Source organism: Dasypus novemcinctus, chromosome 1 (genome assembly GCF_030445035.2).
Source record: "Dasypus novemcinctus isolate mDasNov1 chromosome 1, mDasNov1.1.hap2, whole genome shotgun sequence".
Taxonomy (NCBI): Eukaryota; Metazoa; Chordata; class Mammalia; order Cingulata; family Dasypodidae; genus Dasypus; species Dasypus novemcinctus.
Window position 1 is genome coordinate 174,805,874 of NC_080673.1, and position 20,077 is coordinate 174,825,950.

The window sequence follows — 20,077 nt, forward strand, 5'->3', positions numbered from 1 at the left end:
GACAGAATTTATATTGAAGAGAAATTTAGTATTATAATGGACTATCCTCTCTGCCCTTAAAAATTTTGATATTCTGCACAGAGCTACCAAGTTGATATGTAATATCTATTGAATATTGCTTATCTGCAGGGTTTTGAAATTATGGGTGATTTTTCAAAATCCTTTTGTAACTTTCTGCTTTTTATTTTCCAAAGATTCTATAACAGTTTAAAAAATATAAACATATTAGGCAACCTAAAAAAACAGGAACACCAAATCTTTGTAAATGATAAAAAGAATGTAATTGTTACATTAATAATTCTCTGGTGGAAAAAGGTTGTTAAAATTAAAAAGAGAGATAGCGTCACTTTTATACCATTGTTTCATGCAGCTTTCACAGGAACACACTTCTTGGGAGGATATTTTAAAATTATTATGGTTTTTACCCACTACATAGCTGAAAGAAATTAATTCACTAAACGCTTTTGACTGCCTTTTATGTTTAAGGCAATTTGCTTCACTCATCTACATCTTAGTTCTAATGACTAGGACTGAAAACAGCAAAGAATGTACATAATTAGTAAACCAGTATATTGGTTGTCATGAGACATTTATTCTAGTACCAGCTGTGCCTGCAATTAGTATTTAACCCCTCAGAAAAGCCTTCCACCTGCTCCTGGCCATGTTTCTCTCATCTGTTTAATAATGAGGTTTAATAATAAGTCTGAGTGGATAATCTCTAAAGTCCCATTAAGTTGTGACATTGCATGGTTCCAAAAGAACATTGGAATTGAGTGGTAGAGGTTATATATTTTTAATTGGTAGAATATATAGAAAGAAATTTCTTAATAGTTATTCATATGCTCCATCAGCTTTTCTTTCTTTCTTTCTTTCTTTCTTTCTTTCTTTCTTTCTTTCTTTCTTTCTTTCTTTCTTTCTTTCTTTCTTTCTTTCTTTCTTTCTTTCTTTCTTTCTTTCTTTCTTTCTCACTCTATTTTATTTTTTTTATCAGTGACTAGTAGCTGAGGTTAGACTTAACTTGATAATAGGGCAAAGAAAAAAAAAACTAACAAGTTCCACTTCTTGTATTTAATGTGTGTTGGTATTTGTTTGTTTGTTTTGAGAGTGTTAAATAGTAGAAAAACAAGGAATATTTTGTTTACCTGAATTTTTTTCTGTAAAATACTTCAATTGTTAAGTATTTCAAGAGACTTAAAAAGAGAAATTGATAGGAAAGCCATTTGACTGAGTATATTGTGAGGTGTTTTCATGACTCTGTTATGTAAAACCACATGTCAGAAATAAGTAAAGATGTAATTTACAAATAAATTTTAAAAAATAAGTCATTTGAATACAAAAACAAAGCCTCCTTTTAAATCTAGTTTGAAAATATAACCAATTGGATAAATGTATAAATAACTAAGTCCTCTTAGGTAAAATCAAAATCCCTTCTCAATGGGAAACAATACTGAACAAGAGATGTGTACGTATACTCTTACCACTCTGACCATAAAAATAGCTTACAAGAAAATTTAATCATGTTGACAGCTTACGCACTTGTTAATATAAATTTGCATTATTCCAATTTTTAAATTGATTTTCTGAAAGAGTAAATTTATTTATATTTGGTAAGTCAAAAGGAACTCAGCCCTTTTAGTGTTCAGAGCAGAGTTGCAGCATTTTCATTGGAACACTATAAGTGAGAGAACTAGATATTATGTATCTCATACCATAAAGCAATGTGAAATACAAAATCTACTCACGAAATACTTTCGACAACAAAATTGAATCTAAATGTAGACTGACCTTTAAACTTCTAGTTTACAAAAAATATTATTCCAATAGTAAAAAAATGCTACCACTAGGAAACAATTAGTCAAATCCACAATATCTGATGCATTAGGGAAACTGAACACATTCTTTAAAAAAAGTCATTGGCCATGTACATAAAAAGGGGTAAACACCCATGTAAAGTAAAAGGAATAGATGATGAAGACTAATTTAGACTAAAAGAGATGTGGAATATATAACAATAAAAAAAAATGGATATAGATTCTGATTTGAATAAATCAACTAATTTGAACATACTTTTAGAAAAAGTTGACTAAGAACTAGGTGTTAAATGATGTTATGGATTGAATTGTGTCCCCTAAAATATATGTTCATATCCTAACCACCAGGCCAGAATGTGAACTTATTTGTAAATAGGATGTTTGAAGATGCTTTTTAGTCAAGATGAAGCCAAAATATTTTAGGAAGGGCCATGATACATTATTGTTCTTGTAAGGAAAGATGCAATAAGAGAGACAGAGACAGACAGAAAAGAGATGTTCAGCTAATGGAAGTAGAGATTGAGTGAAGCTTCTATTAAACAAGGAACAACATGGATTGCTGGCCACCCACCAAAATCCAAGAGAGAGGCATGGAAGAGATTCTTCTCTTTTAGAGGAAGCATGGCCCTACTGACACCTTGTTTTTGACTTCTATCCTCCAGAGCCATGAGATAACAAATTTCTATTGTATAAGCCAACTAGTCTGTGTTATTTTTACAATAGCCCTGGGAAACTAATAAAAACATATTAGTGGATTTTTATAAATTGTGTTAAATGTGATACTGGTGTTCAGACTATTGGTGAGTGAAACATGTATTCATGAAAAGACGTATTCAAGTCTTAATCCCCATCGCTGTCAGGGTGAACCCGTTTGTAGAACATTTGAAGTTGATATGAGTTCAGGTTTGGGCAAAGTAAATCAAAGTAATTCAGTCCATATGACTGGAGGCCTCCAAAGAGAGAAAATTTGGATTCAGGATGCAGTCAAACACAGAAAACCACAGGAAGAGGCCAGATGCCAAAATTCAGAAGTCACAGGAGGAGACCAAACAGAGAGATCACCACGTGATGGTGGGCTACCATCACCAGAACACTATTGACCCAGGGATAGCATGACCTTTCTGATATATAGATTTTGTATTCCTAGCTTTCAAAACCATGAGATCAATAAATTTGTTGACTCATGTTTGTTTAAGCAAACCTACCATACAGTGTTTGTCACAGCAACCTGCCATGCTAAGGCAGTGCTTGTTTTAGTTTCTTGGGCTGCTGAAAGGAAATACCATTAAATGGTTCGGCTTTAACCAAGAAAATTTATAAGCTTACACTTTGAGGCTATGAAAACATTCAAATAAAGGCTTCAACAAGATGTTATTTTCTTCCCGTATACTGGCTGTTGTCAATTCTTGACTCTTCTGCCACATGGCAAGCTTCATGACAGCATCTTATGTCTCTCCCTTTTCTTCCAGGTTTTGTTGCTTCAGCTTCTTGTTTATGTGGCTTTCTCTTGATCTCTATGTATTTATTTTATTTATAAATCTCTCCAGTAAAAGGATTGAGACCCATCCTGAATGAAGTGGTCATACCTTAACTGTAGTAGCCTCATTTAAAGATCTTACAATGGGTTTACACTTAAAGGAATGGATTAGATTAAAACATGTTTTTTTCTGGGGTACATATCGCTTCAAATCTCCACAGTGGTCATGTAAAAAATGTCTCTTTTTAGATGCACATAGGAGTGGTTGATGGTGAAAAGACATACTATATTAGATATGCTTTAAAACACTGAAACAAAAGGGAAGATTGATAAAAAAGGTATAATAGATATGGCTATTTGGATTTGGTGAATCCCCAGAAAGAAAAAAGATTATACACGTGAGGGAGGGGGTATGTTTTTAACTAATTCATTCCTTTGTGTTTGAGACCCTTTTGCCTGGACTATGTCAGTGAGGAATGATTCAGGTTGATTCACTGACCTCTTGCTGGGTCTGATATAAATGGCAACACTGAGAGAAAGAGAGAGAGACACACACAGATGGGAAACTGCCATATTTGACCATCCACGTGAGAGAAAGGACTCCAGTTTCACTTGAGCTGAGCTCAAGGCGAAAAGCTCCAAGAGACTCAAGGAGCTGATGCCCAGAAAGAGATTCCTGACTGTTCACAGATGAACTCCAGGAGAAAGTAGAAAGAGACCAGATGACCTACCATCTTGCTTGATCACCCTGTGGCAGGATACTATGATCACCAGTAGCTGACCTTGGTGAGGAAACATTTCTGATGGTGCTTTAATTTGTACATTTCATGGCCTTGAAACTGAAAGCTTTTACCCTAATAAATTTTCCATTATAGAAGCCAACCCATTTCTGGTATTTTGTATTAACAACACTGTGGCAAACTCAGACAGAAATTGGTACCTAGAATGGGTTTTGTGCTACTTGCAACTATGAAAAATGTTAGAATGACTTTATAAAGGGTATTTCTTGGAGGAACTTTGAGATTCTTGATAGACAAGGCCTAGATTGCTCTGAAGAGACTGTTAGTAAAATACAGGGAACTTGGCAAAATCGACTCCTGATGTTAAATCAAAGACAGAATTTGAAAATGATGAGCTTGACTATTTAGCTGAGAAGGTTTCAAAATTAAATATGGAAAATGTGGCCTGGCTTTTACTCGTCCCTTATAGCAGAATGTGAGAGACTAGAGAAAAACAGAACTAAATTGCTTGGCACAAAGAAACTAGGAATTGAAGGCTTGAGAAATTCCAAGATTTCAGAAAGTAAGCCCCCAGGGATAGTGTCCCATGTTCAAGAAGACTGTGGCCACCCCAAGCTACAGAGAGCATGGAGCACATTCCCTGAAGTTTAGACAAAGTTAGGTCACCACCCCACTGTTCTGAGTGGATTTGGTCTGTATGCCAGAGATTAGGGAGAATCCTGCTGCCACCACATTGTACTAAGGAGGTTAAGACTGTCCTTCAGGGATTGGTAAAAGTGTGTCCATCACTCCAGTGTTCTGGGGGGTGAGATCTGGAGCTCAGCCACCATCCAGATGCTTGAGGAGGGTGTAAGTGAGAAAATGGCAACTGGGCAAGCCCTTGGAAGGGGTGGACCCCCTAAGGCTCCAAAGAGAAAAAGACATGGTTCTAGACATGAATCTCAGACTTTGAAATCTAATGGTATAGGTCCATTTTAGAACTATGTGGGACACATGAAGAATTTTCCTTCTGATTTCTCCTTATTGTAATACAAATATTTATCCTGTGACTGTCTCTCTTTAATATATTGGAAACACACAAATTGTTTTCTTTCACTGAAAGAAACCCTACTGTGTTGGGGTTTTCTGTTTCGTTTTGTTTTATATTATGGCTTGTCTTTTATTTCTAAAGTATGAGGTGAATTCATCAACTAAGTATGAGATGTTAGAGAGATCCTGGTCAAAAATGGGAAGAAAGTGGTTAATATCTCTAAATTGTTTCTATGAAAAATGGAAGATGTCTAATAGCAAATAATTGTTCCATTGCTATGCAGATTTGTAGGCTGGAATTGAGGCCAGTGACCGTAAAAATATAGTGATGTTAATATTACTGGATATGTGATTTTTTCCTTTGCAGTATTCAGCAGACTTAATGAAGCTGTGAAAGTTCAGAGTTCAATTCAATCAAGAATGGCTTTTAGCCAGAGGGATATAATGAAAATTTAATAGGTCAAGGATATATAGTTTACTGGCAGGAGGGTGATAGCAATGATAGACCATGGAATCTAAATGATCATACAATAAAGTGAAGATAGAAAGTGGTGACAAACAAGGAGTGCTTCCAAAGAGCACTGAACTGAGGAACTTATGGCATCAAGATTTGGTGTGTTTGAAGAAACAAAATAAGAACATTGGGTAGATGTGGTACAGAATTATGAGGTGTCAATTCATTGTTTTGGAGGTTTTGCAGTTCTGGATAATAACAAATGGATTAAAATATTGTATTAACCAAAGTACATTTAGTTACTTTGAGATTAGGCACAGATTATTACTTATTGGAATATGCTAATATTTAACATTTCAATGATTTTCATTATAACTAGCTTTTGCCCTACAGTACATGAAATTTTAAAGAATTACTTTTTATAAATGCATTATTTATTATCTCATTGTAGAAATTGGAAAATACAGAGTAATTCAAAGATAAAATTAATGAAATATAAAATATCCAAAAGAGATGATTGTATTTATTAATTTATTATATTTAATTTGAGGCCTTCTGAAGCTAATTTCACAGGCATTTTTTAAACAAAGCCCAACAATTATAACATTAAACAAAAGGTTTGCATGTTTCTTTTGCTGACTTTATATTATGATATACCATTGAATGATCTCCAGAATATATTACTGTTAAGAGCTACATAATTCTCTGTGATGAGCACTTTTACCTACATTTCTCAATATTCCCTAAGCTTCCACAGGTGGAATTATTAAATAAAGGAACAATCATGTGTGTTTCTCAAAATATTGCAGCTCTTCCATACCATCCACAAGTAAAGTCTTTAAAAGAATATATTTATTTACCTCACCATTGCTATTACATAGTTTGAGAGGCAGGTGACTAGCAAGGCTGTATTTTTTCATATATAACACTACATTTATTGCATGTTAGTGGTTTTAGAAAGATGCAAGAAATGAAGAAATCAAACAAGACATTCATCTTATAGATGAGGAAAAATATACCCAAAGACAATTTTATTTGCACTTGATCACACTGTTAGTCAGTGGATGAAGAACAGCTAGAAATATTTCTTTTGCAATTTACAAAAGTGATGGGGTTGGGGGGTGGGGGGTGGGTTATATAGGAACCTCTTATGTTTTTTTAATGCAACAGTCTATGTGATCTATTAACTTTAATAAAAATTAATTAAAAAAAGAAATATTTTTTTTTATGATGAACAATCGAGGGTATCGCTGATAAGGCTGAGACGTCCATGACCTAATCCTTAGGACCTGTGAGTATGTTATGTTACCTGGCAAGGAGGGAATTAAATAAGCAGATTGAATTAAGGTAGCTAATCAGCAGATTTTAGATTATCCTGGAGTATCTAGATGAGCGCAATATAATCACAAGGATCTTTAATGTTAAAGAAGGAAACCGGAGAGAACTAGTAGAATGGCAGTGTGAGAAAAACGGCATGACTTGTTGGCTTTAAAGATGGAGAAATGTGTCATGAGCAAAGGACAGCCTGTAGTGGCTGGAGAAGGCAAGGAAACAAATTATTCCTTAAATCCTTCAGGAAGGAATGAAACTTTGATGAAACCATGATTTTAGCTCAGTGAAATCCATGCTAGACTTCTGATTACTCAACAATCAGATAATACATTTGTATTGTTTTAATCCACTATGTTTGTGGTACTTTGTAATGAGAGAATAGAAATTTTAACCAGTATCTTTCAATTACTATGTTAATTATGGTGGAATTACATGTTTTTTTTTCTTTCAATCTCTATTCTTTTAAATAAAATTTATTGAAGTTGAGAATGATTTTCATATTCATTTTACAAAATCTAAGACAGATAGAAAACCTTTGCAATAGGAAATAAACACCATTCTTTAAATCTAGTAGAACTGGTGGTTTTTTTGTCAGTTTAATAAAATAAAATATTCAAGGTGATTTATAGATTTTAATTTTGAACTTGTATTGTCCTTTCTTCCCTGAAAACCATTACATTGTTTTTAAAAAAAACTGTTTAATGAGCTAAAGAAAAAGAGAATTTTAGCAGATATTTAACAATAGATTCCAGATAAATACAAAAATTGGGTTAAAATGAAAATAATATGCTACTTTATGGGAATGGTGGAAGATGAGAGGCAAATTGCTTTATTGCTTCACATGATTTACAGATATTATATTTGATAAAAGAAGTATAAATTCTAAAAGTGTTATTTAAAAATTCAATGTAAGAATGATAATATAAATTAAATAAATCATCAGTGAAGAAAAATGAAAAATGTGGAAGAAAATGGAATATAAACATCTACATTAGAAAACATGATTTTTATTTAAAAATTAATATTTAGGCTATAAAATAAAGTTATACTTATTTAGGAAATCACTAAAACAAAAAACAATAATTCATATACATACACCCAAGGTCAAAGTGCAGAAACAATAAAAGCTTCTGACAAACTGTATACACAGAGACCAAAATAAGCATACTATTTGGGAATTAAAAAATATCGGTTATATCAATAAATATAATTACATAAGATTATAGCTTAAATAAAATAATTTAAATTGGATTAACATTAAAAAGATGACTATTCTTTATACACATGACTCAGCTAAACAAAATGACTCTCACTGTTTAAAAATGAAATTAAGAATAAAATTAAACCTGGAAGATGCAAACAAAAAAAGTGAAATTGGTAATTTCAATAATCAAAATGTTGAAAAAGGCAACCCAAATGATCAATGTGATGCAAATGACCACTTAGAAATTCTAAAGTGTGTCATATAAATTTAATTTATGTTATTGATTACCTATGTACCATATAATATACAATCATTATTCATAAGTCTAAAACATTAGAAAAATATTTACTAAACAGACTCCACACAGGATGCTAAAGAGAAAACTTTCGTATCCTAGAAGAAAGAAGTTTTATTTTTAATCTTTTTGTTTACTAATCATTTTATGGACAAGGGTTGATTTTAATTAATCCAGAAATGCAAGGATAGTGCTATATTAGGAAATTTATCAAGACAATTTATCAAATTAAGGAGAAAATAATTTGCCCCTCTTAAGCAAAGTTGAAAGGCATTTATCAAAATTTTTAATTCTCAAGATCTATAAATGTACATAAGAATTATTTCCTAACAAAAAAAAAGTCCAAAACAGAAACTAGGCGGGGGGTGGGGGGAGAGAAAGATAGAGAGAGAGAGAGTCAACTGTTATGAAAATTGAGAAAGAAATTAGGGCTAATAATGAGCAATCTGAAATTAAAAGTACCACTATTTGCAGATGTGAATTGGTATACTTTCATAAAAGGCAATTAGGCAATACCTACAAAAATTAGAATTTCATTTTTCCTTTGACCTTTTGATTAAAAAATTCTACTTCTGGGAACATAGCCCTCAGAAATACTTGATTAGGTACATTTATGTCAAGTTATTCATTGTAAAATGGTTTATAATAGTAAAAGATTGGAAAAATAAAACACTGAATGTTCATTAGTGAAGGACAAGTTTAATAATTAACTATGAAGAGTTACTCTTTGGAACTATGGAAATATTTTGGAAATGGATAGTGGTGATGATAGCACAATATAATGAATATTATTAATGACACTGGAATATATATTTAAATGTGGTTAAAACAGGAAAATTTAGGTTGTATATATGTTCTAGAATAATAAAATAAAATAAAAATTCTATGGAACTGTTCAACAGATTGAACCATAAATTAATCCAGTACAATTAGAAAAATATGCTTATATCAATTGTAGCAAATGTACCACACCAATGAATGGTGTAAATAATAGGGTGGTATATGGGAATCCTGTATTTTATGCATTATTATTCTATAAACCCACAACTTCTCTAATAAAGAAGAAAGAATGAGATTACATCTATGAAGAACACTTTGGCAACACTTACAAAATCACAATTGACCCAGAAATTCCATTTTCAGGAAAATATATATATATATATAGGAACACAGATGTTTGAAATTACAGGTATAGGGATGTTCATTGAAACAGTCTTTGTGAGAGCAAAGAATTACAAAGAAAAAAGTTTTCCCATAGGGGAACGGTTAGAGCAACTATGGAACATCCATACAGTGGAATGATGTGAATCTATTAATAAGAGTGAGTCAGAACTGGGGCAAAAAAATCTCCAAAATATAATATATATTATAAATGAAAAAAATCAAGGTGTCAAACAATATTGTAGTATATGTCTCTACTAATTAAAAAAATCAACCAAACTACCTACATGTATATGTAACTAGTCTGTATGTAGATGCAGAGGAAAAACCAGAATGGACATAGTCAATACTCAGTAGTAGCCACCTGGGGGAGGGGAAATCAGGAACGGTGGAATAAGAAGGAGGCTCTACCCTTTTAGCTCCATATACCTTGGGATTGGTTGCCAAATATGTCATTTTTTCTCTGTAATTTTTAAAACTTAAAACTATTTTTTAAACATGGTTTTCATATCACCTTTTCATGAGTAATGGATTCTAGGTCTGACTGCCTGTTGCTCTTGCCCCTTCTGGGCTTTAGTTTCCCCATTTGCCCCAGGACTGCTCTAGCTTTCCTCTTATAGGTAATGAAATCATTGCTCAGAGATTTGGATTTTCCTTTGAGTCTCTTCCTCATCTCTCCCCTTTCTGAGACTCAGCTCGGTTATGATCTCCTTAGGACAATCCTTTCTCTCCTGCCATAATCATAACACACAGGTGACTCTGTTATGAAGTTTTATCACAAATTGCTCAAGAGGATCAATTTTGGAGATAGAATAATAAGGGAAATTATATTAGCCTTAGAACATTTAGATGGGTTTAAATTTGGGGTGTCTGGATATTGTTTCCATAAAGTTCTGAGATCATCATGGAGATCTGGTGGGCTCTTATTTCTAAAGATGGAGTAATGAGCAACATTTCTTGAGATCCTCAGTGTAGGAAGTTGCAGGACCCCTTTTTCTATGGCCAACATGGCATCTCTTCCCCAGTGGGTGCTATATGTAGCTTTGAGGCCTATAATCCTCAATCTCAGGCCTGGTCACTTCCAGAGATGATCCGTGTAGCTTCATATCACACTGTACTTGCAGGAATGAAGACCAAAATCCACCTTTATGCATCCATTTGTTCATTACTTAAATATTATTTCTTTGAGTATTCAATGGTGAACAAAACCAGAAAAGGTAAGAATCTAGTGAGGAGACAGTCATTGAGAATGTAAATATCTTATACACAGAAAATTACAAAATATTGCAAAAAGAAATCAAAGAAGATGAAAATGAATTCCATGCCCATGGTCTGTGATAATAGATGTAATTGAAAGGCCATTTCTTCCCAAAATAATTTGCAGTTCATTTCAATCCAAATGGAAATTCCAAAATGCTAGTTTACAGAAGTGGAAATGAAAATTTTCAATCATATTTGAAAAAGTAATGGGCCTCAAATAGCCAAAAATATCTTGCAAAAGGAGAATGAAGTTAGAGGACTTATATTTCCTAAATTTAAAGCATACTATAAAGCTACCATGGTCAAAACAGCATGGTACTGTCACAAGGATAGATATATTTTCAAATGGAAATGAATGGTGAATTCATATATAGGCCCTCACATCTATAGCCAATGATTTTTGATAAGGCTGCCAAGATCTCTCAACTGCCAAGTCTCTTCAACAAATGGTTCTGCAAGAATTGGACAACCACGTACAAAAAAATGTAAGCAGATTACTGTATCATGCCATATACAAAAATTTACTCAAAATGGATCAAAGAGGGCTGAAAAATACCTCAAAGAAAATTTTGGTAAGTATCATTAGAATCATGGATTGGGCAAGTATTTCTTAGACTTTACACCAAAAGCACAAATGATGAAAGAAAGAAATAAACAGGAGCTTATCAAAATTAAATCTCTTGCACATCAAAGGTCTTTATCACAAAACTGAAAAGACAAGCTACTCAATGGGAGAAAATATTTGGAATTCACATATCCAATAATGGTTAAATAACAAGAATATATAAAGAAAGCCTAGAAGTCAACCATAAAAAAACAAACAAATTTAAAAATTAGAAAAATACTTACATACACATTTCTCCAAAGAGGATATATACATGGCAAAAAAAAAAAAAAACACAAGAAAAGATGCACTACCTCACTTGCTATGAGGGAAATGTGATTCAAAAGCACAATGAGATATTGTGAAAATTACAAGTGTTGGAATGGATGTGGAGAAATAGGAACACTCATTCATTGCTGGTGGGAATGCAAAATGGTGCAGCCACAGTGGAAGACATTTTGGCAGTTCTTCATAAAGCTTAGATAGAATTTTCATATGATCTGGCAATCTCTACTAGATATATATATGTAATATATACTCAGAAGAAGTGAAAGCATGAACTCACAATGATATTGCACACTGATATTCATACCAGTATTACACAGAAATGCCAAAAGATGCAAGCAACCCAGACATCCATACACAGATGAATGGAAAAACATAATGAGTTAAATACACATAATGGGATAATACTCAACCTTAAAAAGGAATAAAGTCCTGATGCATTTGACTACATGGATGAACCTTGAACACATCATGCTGAGTGAAATAAGGCAGGCACAAAAGGACAATTATTGTATGATGTCACTCACATGAACTAAGTATAAAAGCTAATAAATAGAGGGAGAGTCCAGAATATAGGTAACCGTGGGATAGATTTGGGTTAGAGAACAAATAATTGGTGCTTGACTTGAACAGAATTTCTCTTTAGGTTGACTGTAAAGGTTTGGAAATAGGTGGTGATGATGGTAGACATTGTGAGTGAAATCAACAACACTGAATTATATGTGAGATTATGGTTAAAAGGAGAAAGTTTAGATTGTATATGTTATTAGAATAAAAATTAGTATGTAAAACAGGTCTGTATAACACAGTGAACCCTATGTAGATGATGGACTACAATTAATAGTACAATTAAAATTTATTTCATGAATTATGCAAATGTTCCATAAAAATAAATAATTGAGGAAATTTTGCTGCAAATTAAACTTCTATGTATTGTTAAAGTAGAAAATGTACACAATAGGGAGTTTCAGGAAGAAAGTGTTGGAGTAGGCAGGCAGGGCTCAACTTTTGTACAAGACAGAGGAGAAAAGGCTAAAAGTTTTCTGAGGGACTTTTGGAGGGCCAAAAGAACAGGACAGTGCTACACCACTCCTGGAAAGTGAGGGACAGAGAGACAAAGAACTTCAAACACTAAATATGAGTTACCAAACCCCAGAGCAACTGAGAATGGCTCTGATTCCCCACCCCCAAGATAAAGAGCTGGAGTAAAACCCCTGACTGATTGAAAGAGGAAGAGATGTCTTCCTCCCATTAAGCTATTATGAGGAAAAAGGGAGAAGAAGTCAGGGGGCTTCTCTTCAGTGAATTTGGACATCAGGGACTGCTTTGAATTTCAGCTTTGGCTTCACCAAAATACAGGAAAACAGATAGAAAGAAATACCTCTGTCGAATGTGTGCTGACTAGTACCATCCCCTGGCTAGTCAGGAAATTGCATGGGGCAAAAACTGCCTTCAGTTATCTCTTAACCCAAACTCCTGGGAGAAAATCTGCACACCATTAGTGAATCTTGGCCAAATTTTGATAACATAAGGTGGACAATTTTAAAGACTTAGAATAAGTTGAACTAAATATCAATGATGAGCTGTGAATAATAATAATAATATTAATAATAATAAAACAGTAGGCAAAAGAGAAATTCAGAAATGGCCATCAGAGTAAATTCATCAACAAATTTGGAAGTCTAAACATCAACAGAAAATTACAAGCCTTACTAGGAACAGGAAGACATTGTCCAGCCAAAGGAACAAACCAAACAATCTTTCTGAAGAGATACAGGATTTAAAACAATTAATCAAGGCTAATCACACAAATCTCCTAAATCAATTCAAAGAGTTGTAGGAAAATATGACTAAGGAGATAAAAGATATTAAGAAATACTGGCTGAGCATAAAAATCAATATGAGTGCCTGCAAAGAAAAGTAACAGACCTATGGGAATGAAAGACATGATGGAAATTATTAAAAATACATTACATATGGAATTTCTTTATATATGCTGTATACTAGGCTCCTATCAGATATACAGTTACCAAATATTTTCTCCCATTGGGTAGGCTGCCTTTTCACTTTCTTGAAAAACTTCTTTGAGGTGCAAAATTTGGGCAAGAGATTTGAACAGACATTTCTCCAAAGAAGAAATACAAATGGCTAAAAAGCACGAGAAAAGATACTCAATATCACTAGCTATTAGGGAAGTGCAAGTCAAACTACAATGTGATGCCACCTTACATCTATTAGACTGTAGCTATTAGAAAAACAGAGAACAGCAAGTGTTGGAGAGGATGTTGGGAATGGGAACCCTCATCCACTGCTGATGGGAATGTAGAAGGATAAAGTCATTATGGAGGACAGTTTGGTGGTTCCTCAAAAAAACTAGCTATAGATTTGCCATATGACCCAGCAAATCCACTGCTGGGTTAAGCTCAGAAGAACTGAAAACAAGGACACAAACTAATACATGCACATCAATATTCATTGAGGCATTATTCACTATTGACAAAAGTTGGAATCAACCGAAATGTCCATCAGCAGATGAATGGACAACCAAAATGTGGTATATACATACAATGGAATCCTACTCAGCTGTAAGAAGGAATACAGTACTAATATATGGGATAACATGAATGAATCTTAAGACCCTTATGTTGAGTGAAGCAAGACAGACATTGAAGGACAAATACTACATGACCGCTCTGATATGAATTAATCAAACCAAGCAGTGTCATGGAGCTAGAGACTGGAAAATAGACTTATAGGAAATGGGGGGAGAGAAGTTGGTGAGTCAATGTTCACATGTGCGAAATCTATGATAAAGTGGAGGTAAATAGTTGTGCAGTGAATGGGATAAGATGAGGATATAGAGATAATATCAGGTTGGGCTTTGCAGGCTTGAGGGCGCCTAGGGTTGGGAGGATGGGACAGATGGTCCATGGAATTGCGGGTAGGGTTGGGGGAGTGGGTGAACATGGGAGATTGTCAGACATGGTTAAATCTATAATGTTGAGAAAATGCCTTAGAAAATATAAGGAAGAGTTATTAGTTTAAGGTGTCTAATGGGGGGCATCTGGCACAGGGTGCACCTGGGGCAGGCTCTTATGGAGTGCGAGAGTGCTATTCTTGTCAGTGTTATACCAGTGCATGAAGAAACATACAATGAGCAAGAAAGTGTTGTACCCCACATCCTGGGGAGACCTGATATTCTCAAACAGAAGGGAGGGTGTCTCTTAAGAGCGTAGGTATTTTGTAAAGGTGAGAACAGATTAGTGTGTCAAGCACTCAGCATTGTTGTAAGTATCTATGAATCTTGTCCTTCAAGCAGTGAAGATTGGTTGTCACTGTGGGCCCTGAGGATAGGGGAAAGAGGAATAGAATAGATGGAAGTGGAGGTAACTGGGGGGCATTGGAAGTGCTCTGCATGATTGTACAATGATGGATACAGGCCATGTTACATTTCACCATAAATTTATAAAAGCATACAGTCTAAAATGTAATTCATAATGTAAACCATAATGTAACCATGGTTAGTACCTATGTTTCAATATTTGTACATCAGTTATAGCAAATGTAACATCCATATGTAAAAAGATCATTCCTGGGGAAGGGGTGAAAGGTGGAGGATGTTGGGTATATGGGAGTCCCCTATATTCTATATGTGACCAAAACTTTTTTTGAAAACATGAAGAAAAAAAAAAAGATGTAAGACACTGAGGAAGAAATGGAAGAGATTGCTTTACCAATATACATGGAGGACAGTACCTATTACAGTGGTAATAGGCAAAACATCAAAAAAATTTAATGATATTTTTCATTTAATACCACATTTTATTTTTTACTTTATTTTATTTTTTCTAAATTATTATGTATTTATTTCTAATCTTTAAAACTATCATTATTATTTCATTTTCTATTAATTGAATTTGACAATATATTAGGCTTCATTTTTGAGGAAGTTTTGGATCACAGAGGGGTTCAACTATGGCAGAGGAAGAGCATTGGTGTGGGGTGTAATTGATGTGGGATGCACAGGTGGGAGGAAGTTCTCCAGGGCATGCATATAGGATATATAGATAGGTTTGGATGTTTGTTGGGTATTGACATAGTGGGTAGAATTTCACACAACAGAGCAAGTGCTGAATTCTTATCCTGGGGAGTCCTGTCTCATTTCCCAATGGAATAGCAACAATCTCCCAAATACAAGGGCAAAGACCAGTGAAGAAGGATAGCACAATGATGGGCCCTTGATACTGTTGATTATGCTTATGAGCCTGTGTGCTTGAAATTTCAACTAGGCCTAGAGCTGCAGGGTGCCAAAGAGTTACCTCCTGAGAGCCTCCATGTTGCTCAAATATGGCCATTCTCTAAACAAAACTCAGCATATAAATGTATTACTTTCCCTCCAGTGTGGGACATGATGCCCAGGGATGAGCCTCCCTGGCACTTGTGGATTAGTGCCCAGCACCAACTGGTGGTGCAACTGGAAAAAGACCTTGAATAAAAGGGGAAGGGGGAAATAGTAAAGACAAATGAGTTTATATGACTAAGAGACTTCAAAATTAGTCAGGAGGTCCTCAGAGGGATAGCACTTATGCACATCTCAGCAGGATATCAGAAACAGCCAAAGTAGTTACAACCCCAAATAGTGGTGTTCCTGAGGCATATGGAGACACTCAGGTCCTCTGGTCATGATAGATGACTCTGGAGTTCAGTGCCTTGCCAGGGGACCCTACTTTGGAGTTTGTGCTCCTGAGTGTGATGCAGTTGGACTCAGATGTGACCTCTCTACACATGCCTCTTCTGTCACTTTTACTGAACCTATGGTTGGCACTGCGGTTGGTATATGCCCAGGAGACTTGTATCTCTGGATTGTCCATTTTCCAGCTGGGCCCTGGGCCTCAACAGAGTTTTGACATCTACTCTCCAGTTCATTGGACTTACCCAGGTCAGTTAACAAGGAGATGAAGATGGTCATCCACCACAACAAGGAGCCAAGAGAGTCTACAACTGTAAGCAGGAGAGTCCCATCCATCACCCAGGTGGAATCTAAGCCCACTCTTCAATTTAGAGGTGGAGTGGTCATCACCAATCAGGGTCCACAGGATGAAGGAATAAAATATGGATTAGAGTGGACTTATTGGTATTCAACTATAGAATTATCATGGCTCTAATAATGGAAAAATTATATCACTGATGTGGAGACAGTGGTCATGGGAGTTGCTGATGGCAGATAGAGGGAAAAAGAGGTATGATATATGGGGGCATTTTTGGGAAGTGGAGTTGTCCTGAATCATATTGCAGGGACAGATGCAGGACCTTATATATCCTGTCATAACCCACTGAATGAAGTGGTAGAGAGTGTAAACTACAATGCAAACTATAATCCATGCCAGCAGTGCTTCAAAATGTACTCATCAAATGCAATGAATATACCACACTAATGAAAGAAGTTGTTGATGAGGGAGGAGAGGGTTGTGGGGAGTGGAGTATATGGGAACCTCTTATACTTTTTAGTGTAACATTTTGCATGATCTATGTATCTTCAAAAAAGATAAGAATGAAAACTACAAAATACATTAGAGAGTGGATGTGGTTTAAATTGTTGGGCTCCTGTTTCCCACATGGCAGGTCCCAGATTTAGTTCGTGGTGCCTCCTGTAAAAATAAAAATGTAAACAACCCAAAAAGCCAAGTCTAGGAGGCCAATGTGGCATGGTGGTTGAATGCCAGCTTCCCAGATACAAGATCTGGGGTTCAATCCCTGGATCTTGGTACCTCAACAAAAAAAAAAAAAAAAAAAAAAGAAGAAAAATAGAGCAGATTTTAATTGCTCAAATACAGAATTAGTGATTTATAATATAGAATATCTAACCTGGAAGGACAGGAGAATAGAAAGAAAGGAAAATGGATAAAATGTAAAATGGTTTCAGGGACAGCATGAAACATACAAACACATGCAGTAAAAAAAGGAGAAGATTATGGAAAAGAAGAAGAAATAATATTTGAGGAAATAATGACTGAAAATTTCCCAACCCTTATGAAAGACATAAATATCCAAGAAGGACAGCACACCCTAAACAGAGTAAATCCAAATAAACCTATCCTGAGACACCTACTATTCAGAATGGCAAATGTCAGAGATAAAGAGGATTCTGAAAGCAGGAAAAAAAAAAAAAAAAAGAAAAAAGGAAAGTATCACATACAAGGGAACACTAATAATATTATTTCTGGATCTCTCATCAGAAACCATGGAGTGAGAAGAAAGGTATTGAAAGAGAAAAACTGCCAGCCAAGAATGGTATCTAACAAACTGTTCTTCAAAACTTAGGGTGATTTCAAAGTCTTCATAAACAAATAAAACTGAGATACTAAGGGGAGTGCTGCAGGCTGAAAGGGAAAATAAAGATGAGAGACTTGGGGATGAGTGTACAAATGAAGATTATTAGCAAGGGTAAATTAAAGGGTAAAACAACAGAAAATATTAAGATATGATAACAAAGAACCAAAGGACAAAATGGATGAAGTAATTAAAGCTTTTACAGTTATAACATTGAATGCTAATGGCTTAAATTGTCCTAAGAAAAGACAGAGATTTATACATAAAGAAGCATATGTCTTTATAGATAAAGAAATATGAGTCTTTAATATGTCATCTACAAGAGACTCACCTCAGACTTAAGAACATGACCAGGTAAAAAGTGAAAGACTGAAAAAAATATTCCATGCAAATAGTAAACAAACAACAACAATAACAAAAGACCCAGAGTAACAATACTAATATTGAACAAAATAAATTAGAAATACAAAACTGTTAGAAAGCATAAAGAACATCATTATATATTAATAAAAGGGGCAATTCACCATGAAGAAATAACTATAATAAATATTTATGCACATACTTGAGTGTCCTATGATACATGAGGTACACACTGGCAAAACCAAGTGGAGAAAGAGATGTCTCTACAGTAACTTTGGAAACTCCAATGCACCTCTTCAGTATTGGATAGAAAATCTTGACAGAGGATAAATAAAGAAACAGAAAGCTTAAATAATATGATAAAAGAATTAGACCTAAAATATATCTACAGACCATTGCACCCCAAAGCAACAGGATATCCATTCTTTTCAAACTCTCATGACTCCTTTGCCAGGATACACTATATATTGGGACACAAAATGACTCAATAATTTTAAAAAGACTTAAATTATACAAAACACTTTCTTTGATCATAACAGAATGAAGCTGGAAAACAGTAGTGGACAGAAAAAGGGAAAACCATAAATATATGGAGATTAAACAACACACTTTAATCAGTGGGTCAAAGAAGAAATTGCAGGAGACTTCAAAAGATATCTTGAGACCAAGGAATATGAGAACAAAACATATCAAAACCTATGGGACACTGAAAAGGCAGTGTTGAGAAGGAAATTTATAACCCTCAATGCTTACACTATAAATGAAGAAAGAGCTAAAATTGAATTTCTGTTTGCACATCTGCAGGGACTACAAAAAGAACAGCAAATTAATCCTAAACCAAGTAGAAGAAAAGAAAAAGTAAAGATCAGAGCCATAATAAATGAAATTGAGGGAAAAAAATTAGAGATAATCAACAAAACCAAAAATTGGTTCTTTGACAATTCAATAAATTGGACAAACCTTTATATAGACTGACAAGGAAAAAAGAATATGCAAATAAATAAAATCAGAAATGAGAGGGTGACATAACCACTCACAATGCATGAGAGATCATAAGATGATATTATAAACAACTGTTTGCCAAAACAGTAGGCAATGTAGATGAGATGTACAAATTCCTAGAAACACACAATCCACTGATACTGACCCTAGAAGAAATAGAAGACCTCAACAAACCAATCACAAGTGAAGAGATTGAAACAATCATAAACCACCCAAGGATGAAAAGTCCAGGGCCAGATAACTTCACAGATGAATTTTACCAATCATTCAAAGATGATCTAACACCAAACTTGCTCAAGTTCTTCCAAAAAAATGAGCAGGTTAAAACACTTTCAAACTTGTTCCATGAAGCTAACATCATCCTAATATGAAACCATATAAATGTACTATAAAAAAAGAAAATTATAGACCACTAACTCTAATGAATATAGATGCAAAAATAATCAACAAAATATTTGCAAACAGAATTAAAAGCACATTAAAAACACATTAAAAGAATTATACACCACGATTGAGTTTTATCCCGAGTATACTAGGGTGGTTCAACACAAAAAAATCCATTAGTATAATAAATTATATGGATAAATTGATAAAGAAAAATTACATGATGCTCTAGATTAGTGCAGAAAATGAATTTGACAAAATACAGTACTATTTCTTATAAAAAACACTTTAAGTGATAGGAATAGAAGGAAGCTTTCTCAGTATGGTATTGCATATATGAAAAACCTAC